Here is a 6,712-nt window from a genome sequence, read left to right as displayed (position 1 = left end):
TAGCAAAGGGAACAAGTCATGCTTGCTACCACAAGACCAGCTCTCCTTGGCAGGGGCAGCTACATTTTGGCTACCCCTGAGACTTTAGCTACACCTGCCAGAGAGGCAAGAAGCACCGCATGACAGAGCAGCCCGCCAGAGAGAAGCTGCACTTCCCAAGTCCTACCAGTTATAGCTAGGAAGCCCCATCCTTCGCCCACCCCAGACTTCCTGCTAGTGAGACTGAAATGTCCCTTCTGGTCCTGGGGGTGGGGGGAGGGTCCTTGCCTTCACGACCTGCCATGAGGCATCCGGCTGTCCACTCTTGGAAACTGGGTACTCTGGGTTTCTCACTTGTGTCTTTTGTCTTGTTTCTCCTCTCAGTGACTTCCAGCCACAGGAGACTAATGAAGAGCGCTCCGTGGCCGAAACCAGCAAATGGTCACTGGTAAGGGATGGAAACCCAGTCCGGACAGGGCAGGGTTGGGAGGGGGTGGGAGAGACCCCATTTGAAGCTAGTATAGAGGGAGTGTGGGAGACCCACTCAGCAGGTTGGAGGAGCATTTTGAGAACTTGTCTGGAAAAGCCATATGAACAGATATTTGCAATACAGTTGCTGGGTGGGATGAGTGACGATCGGGGCTCAACTACAAGTTACTCATGCAAAGGTGGAAGAACCTCTCTATGGAGGAAGCAGCATGGGAACTTTTGGGATGGGAAAGCCCTGGGGGTCTCCCCCCCCCAAAAAATTGAACCTATTTGGGGCCGGGTAGTGGGCACTCACTCTAGACTCCTTGCCGGAGGCCATGTTCTGCACTCTCTCATGGCCAAAATTGGACAGAAATTGACCGTGAGCAGCAGGAGAGGCCAGAAAGTCCTCCTGCCAATGGTCAAGTCCAGAGAGTTTGAAGGCAGCAGCGGAACCTCCAGCCCCATCAGGATCCGTTGGAACCCCAGCGCCATGGCGACCGGTAAACACTCCCGGACGGGGACCCCCCCCCTCCAGCAACTGCCATAGTTGAATCTATACAAGGATGGCAGAACTCCCAGGCCCCAGTGGTGGGCATGAGGCACCAGCAGGCAGGGTTGCCAACTCTCTGCCTGCTCCTGCAACTTCAGCAGATGCCTGACATGCAGCTCTTAAACTAGTGAATCAGTTTCCCATCCCTTTAGGCTAGAAATGGCTTCACCCGCTCAAACTGGTCACACTTTTGCTCAGAGCAGAGAAGCCAAGCAGAGGAGCCAAGAGGGGGCAGTTCCCATCCTCCACATAACTGCCACTTCGCAGATCTTGCCAGTTCTAACTTCCCTCCATCCCCCTCCACAACGTTTCATTTCTTTTCTATCCTAGTTTTAGTTTAAAAATATCAAAGAGGCTTTCGAACAATAGAACTTGTATAATCTCATTCAAACCTCCAGAGGAAGAAGGCTTCCAAAACTAGAAGGTCATCGCCATAGATCCGAGAGGGAGAGGGAGAGAGAGAGAGCCTCCCTGCAGGGGTGTTGCTGGATTCTTAAATGCTCCACAGCCTGGGCTCACAGCCCCTGTTTGTGATGAAGCAATGAGCATGCACGGTGCGTTCTCCAAGTGAACTTTTCGAGCATGGAAAGCCCCCCTTTAGAGCACTTGTGGACCTCAGCCATGAAGCCCTCCATGGCCTTACCTACAGATTTCTAATGCAAGCATTGATCAAAGGAAGGGGCCTATGTGCTGCGCACAGCATGCATGTTAATAAATGGCCTGGGACCAGCAGGGCATTTCAAAGATGACCTCCTCCCATGAGGACCTGCCGGTGACCCTTGCTCCTCTATGGAGCCCCTCTTTCATGTTGCATGCCATCTGAAGTGTGGTTGATGTCCACAAGGGACAGTGGCTGAGATACTATGTGAAATTCCATCCACTTTGGTTGAAACTTGTGTGCAATTACACAAGGGTGCAGATTCATGCGACTGCCCAAATGCAGCTCTGTGGTGGAGGGACGTGATTTGCAATGGCTGTCCATCATGCAACTCCATCTGCACCATGTTTCATTAAACATTCAGTACCAAAGACACCTTTAGGATCATCCCATTACAATTTTAGGCTTTTCAGTGGAGTCTGCTCACACAATCCCATGCCTTGCTTGTAGGCTTTCCAGAGGCACCTGACCAGCTGTGATGCTGAACAATATGAACCCTTGGATTCTTTAGGGAGAAATCTCCATGCAGGTGAATCAAGCCAGTCCTTTGTATTCAAACCTCGACTGAGGAGCCCCTATCTCATCCAGGCCTTTCAGCCAAATCTGGTTACAAAGGCCTGAACGGGTTTGATTCACCTGAATGGAGATTTCTCCCGAAATCACACATGTACATAGGAACATAGGACGCTGCCATGAGTCAGACCATTGGTCTATCTAGCTCAGTATTGTCTACACAGGCTGGCAGCGACTTCTCCAAGGTTGCAGGCAGGAATCTCTCTCAGTCCTACCTTGGAGATGCTGCCAGGGAGGGAACTTGGAACCTAGATGCTCTTCCCAGAGTGGCTCCGTCCCCTAAGGGGAATCTCTTACAGCGCTCACACTTCTAGTCTCCCATTCATATGCAACCAGGGCAGGCCCTGCTTAGCTAAGAGGACAAGTCATGCTTGCTCCCACAAGACCAGCTCTCCTCTCCAATGTACAATGTAGCTACAATGTAGCTGTTGAGCTGGGTCTCACGATCAGTGAGACCCGGTTTGGGGCAGTGAGCAGGGAGAGTGGGCTAAGCCCGCTCTCCCCGCACACAAGTGGGGAGGGAGCCCTGGGAGGCCAGATAGGCTGCTCACACGATTGTCAGCTCCATGACGGAGCTGGCAGGGGCTGGGGGAGCTTGGGCCGATCGGCCCCCGCTAGGTCCAGCATGCCCTGCGCGAGTGCGCAGGGCATGCTGGCGAGACCCCCGGAGCCGGGAGGTGGCTTTTTGCCTCCCCTCCGGGGGTCTCCTCATGAGTAGCTGTGGCATGGAGCCACACCGTGGCTACTCATGATCAGAAAGCCTGGGTTTGCGGAGTGCTCGCTCCGCAAACCGGGGCTTTAGGGAGGGCTTCCAAAGTGGGTGACCTGCTTGTAAGCCACTGGGCTCGCCTGCAAACGCGGTGGTTTACACGATCAACAAAAATCAGGCTCGGCTCTCCTAGCCCAATTTTTGTTGATTGTGAGAATAGCCCCGTTGTCTCCTTCCACATCTCAATGCAAATAGAGGCTTGGATCTGAGCTCCCATGAAAACAGAGCGGATGTTGAGCAAATACTGCACACTCCTTTGTGAAAGCTCTTCTCTCCCTTTCAGTGTGTTTTTCCCCCTTGGAATAAGTGTAAATTAGAGCCTCTGTGAATAAAACAACATCTGCTGGGCTCCAGAAATGCAGCTAGTTGGAAGCGACGGAGAGGGGAAGCCTAGCCAGTCGCCTGTCTGTCATTTCTCCAAGGTCTTCTCCAAGGTGCTCTGAGGCTCTGCCCCCCCCCGCCCCATCCCACACCCCACCTAATGGGTGCCAAGAAGGTTCTCCTCCACCTTGCAGTGATTCAGGGCCACGTCCCGGGATGAAGGGGAGAAGAGGAAGCCTCACGTTCTGGTGCCTCTTCCACACCTCCTGTCATTATCTGCGGCTCTATAAGAACCCCCAAAGCGATTGTGCTTCTTTTATTACTTGTAAAATGTGGGATATAAAATCTAAATACCATTAAAAACAGGAGACTTTACTGACAGGATAAAAATTTACGAGGAGCCTCCCTCGTAAAACGTGAGGCTCGCGCGCCACTCTGCACACACCGGTGGGTGCTTTGGCCTTCCTCATGCTAATGCTCTCCTTTCTTCCCACCCTGAAACTTGTCACTTAGGCCAGACTAATTGCTGGAGAAGCTTGTCAGTCACCGAGGAAAGGTCAGATTCAAATCAGTTTTATCTCACTGGCAGCTCCAGAAAAGGAAGTCGGGAGTGAACAAGCATGTTTGGACCTGTGATGACCTTCCTGGACACCACCCCCCTCAATTTATCCTGCATCATTCTTCCTGCTGAATGTTCATCAGAGAGTCCAGCCTTTGCCAAACATTCTGTCAATTTGACATTTTATTAAAGCATGCCATCTTTGATTCCAATATTTTCTTTGTGAGCCGCTTTGGAACAGGGAAAGAGCTTATTGATTATTTCTTTTGCTATGTAAGCTGCTTTTAACACTTTTGTTGGAAAGTGATATATGTTGTAGTTGTAGTAGTTTGACAATATGTTATCTTCCATTTCATAGTCATAGGAAGCTGCCATATTCTGAGTCAGACCATTGGTCTATCTAGCTCAGTATTGTCTACACAGACTGAAAGTGACTTCTCCAAGGTTTCAGGCAGGAATCTCTCTCAGCCCTATCAGAGATGCTGACAGGGAGGGAACTTGGAACCTTCTGCTCTTCCCAGAGCGGCTCCATCCCCTGAGGGGAATATCTTCCAGTGCTCACACTTCTAGTCTCCCATTCATGTGCAACCAGGACTTCCCCTGCTTAGCTAAGAGGACAAGCCATGCTTGCTACCAGAAGACCAGCTCTCCTCTCAAACATAGGAACATAGGAAGCTGCCTTATACTGAGTCAGACCCTTGGTCCATCCAGCTCAGTACTGACTAGACAGACTGGTAGTAGCTTCTCCAAGGTTGCAGGCAGGAATCTCTCTCAGCCCTATCTTGGAGATGCTGCCAGGGAGGGAACTTGGAACCTAGATGCTCTTCCCAGAGTGGCTCCATCCCCAAGGGGAATATCTTACAGTGCCCATGCATGTCTACACAGACTGGCAGCAGCTCCTCCAAGGTTGCAGGCAGAAATCTCTCTTAGTCCTATCTTGGAGATGCCAGGGAAAGAACCCAGGACCTTCTGCATACAAGTATGCAGAGTTTCTTTCCAGAGCGGCCCCATCCCCTAAAAGACCTAAAAGCAAAGGGGACAATTCATGCTCTGAATTGCCAACTGCCTTGGGATTGTTTTAATGAAAGGCGGTATATAAATATAACAATAAATAAAAATAAAAATAAATGCTCTCTACCATAAGACCAGCTCTCCTCCTCCTCATTTTTCTGCAGTGTTTTTGTAGTCAGTGGCAATTTGCAGAGTAATATAAACAAACAGACTGGCCCCCATCACAAAGAGCTCTCTGACCAAATTTTAATAGAAGAGGAGTCATACAATTGTAGAATTGGAGGGGTCTTGTATGCCATCTATCCAACCCATTGCCCAATGCAGGAACTCTAGAGCCGGGGCCCAGTAGCAATCTGAGGCCATGGTGTTATCCAGACACAGGCAGGCAGGCATCTGTGTCACAGGATATACCCTGGAGAAGAAAGAAGAGTTATTCTCTCGGTAAGAGTCTAAATGCTTTGTTTCTTGCCATAGCATTGGTCCATCTAGCTCAGTCACCAGGCCATGGCTGCTCTGTCTTTTTCTTCTGTGGCAGACAGAATGGAAGATTTGGTGTTGTGGTTTCTTAGCACTGAGTATAATCTGCTGTTCTATTGCTGTTATAACTATCTAGTTTTGCTGTATCTCAGATTGACAAAGGCAGAACTTCCTTGAGTTGTGGTTAGTTTTGTTTGTGAGATAGTGTTGTGGTGAGAAATGGACAGTGGCAGATCTCACTGTGTGTGTATGATATTTCTTGGTGACTGCTGTTATGAGTTCCTTGCCTGGCTTTGAAACTATCTTGTGTTTCACTCACTGCTCTGGTCTGTTCTGCAGTCTTGCATTGCAATATGTACTCAGTCAAAATGTGGCTGAAGTTGCTCTGGTTGAGCTTACGGCTATGCTTGTTGCTAAGGGTGCTGCTGTGGCAGCTGCTGCAGTGCTAGTAAGTAAGGAGTCATTATTGTGTGTGAGAGAGCAACATGTGCCAATGATGTTGCTGCCGCACAGGCACCATGGCTGGCAGTAGATTCTGGGTCAGGGATTCTTTTTTTGGACATTTCTGGACTTTGTTTGAAATGTGTGTTGTTCTGGGTTGGGAAGGACAGGATTCCCTTTTACTGTCTAATCTGCAGTGTTTTTCAAGACAGAGTTGGAAAATTCATTGCAATGCAAAACTTGTGTGTGCACTCTGTGAGTGCAGCTTGTTCTGGCCATAGGGAACCATGGGGGAAATAAAAAAAACCCATTGTTCCCCATGAGTAGCTCCTAGGAGCACCACAGTGGGTTGTGACATAGGTCACGATGGGTGTTATCTACTACCCAACCCACAAAAGAAATCGGCAAGTGGGCAATTTTTCACAAATGTTTAACCTTTCCCCAAAATCCTATGGTTTGTGTTTTGAGTGGGTTTAACATTTGTTTTAAATTGCCTGCATGCCCATTTCTTTTGTGGGCTGGATGGTAGATATCATGCTCTACCCATCATGCTCTACCACACAACCCACTCAACATGCAAAATCCATTCCATGCACATCCCTAATCCCGAGAGATGTCAGTCGAGTCTCTGCGTTAAGCTCACCATCAAGGGATGCCAAAACCATGAACACTTCACCAGTTTCCATGTCCTTGTGTGCAGGGACCATACTAACTTTCTCTCCATTGTTCTTATTTCAGCATACAAAGGAAACTTTCCAAAGTCAACTGGATGACCATCAGTGGAAAAGGATACTGAGACAAATGGTCCATCTTTGCCTTCTTCAGACATTATACAAAAGGTCCTTTATACAAGTACAGCATCTCAAACGAGGCCAGAAGTCCCTCCCTGCCTGACCACATCAG

At 49.3% G+C, this 6,712-nt stretch overlaps 1 long non-coding RNA gene across 1 annotated transcript; it reads left to right on the top strand.

The window, feature by feature from the left end:
* Window positions 1-356: 356 nt before the first annotated feature.
* Window positions 357-4,092, top strand: LOC128332441 (uncharacterized). Its single transcript, XR_008310655.1, has 2 exons — window positions 357-427; window positions 3,911-4,092. It is a non-coding gene; the product is annotated as an uncharacterized LOC128332441 (long non-coding RNA).
* Window positions 4,093-6,712: the final 2,620 nt, after the last annotated feature.

Source organism: Hemicordylus capensis, chromosome 7 (assembly GCF_027244095.1).
Source record: "Hemicordylus capensis ecotype Gifberg chromosome 7, rHemCap1.1.pri, whole genome shotgun sequence".
In the NCBI taxonomy this organism is placed as follows: Eukaryota; Metazoa; Chordata; class Lepidosauria; order Squamata; family Cordylidae; genus Hemicordylus; species Hemicordylus capensis.
This window is presented reverse-complemented; position numbering and strand designations above follow the sequence as displayed.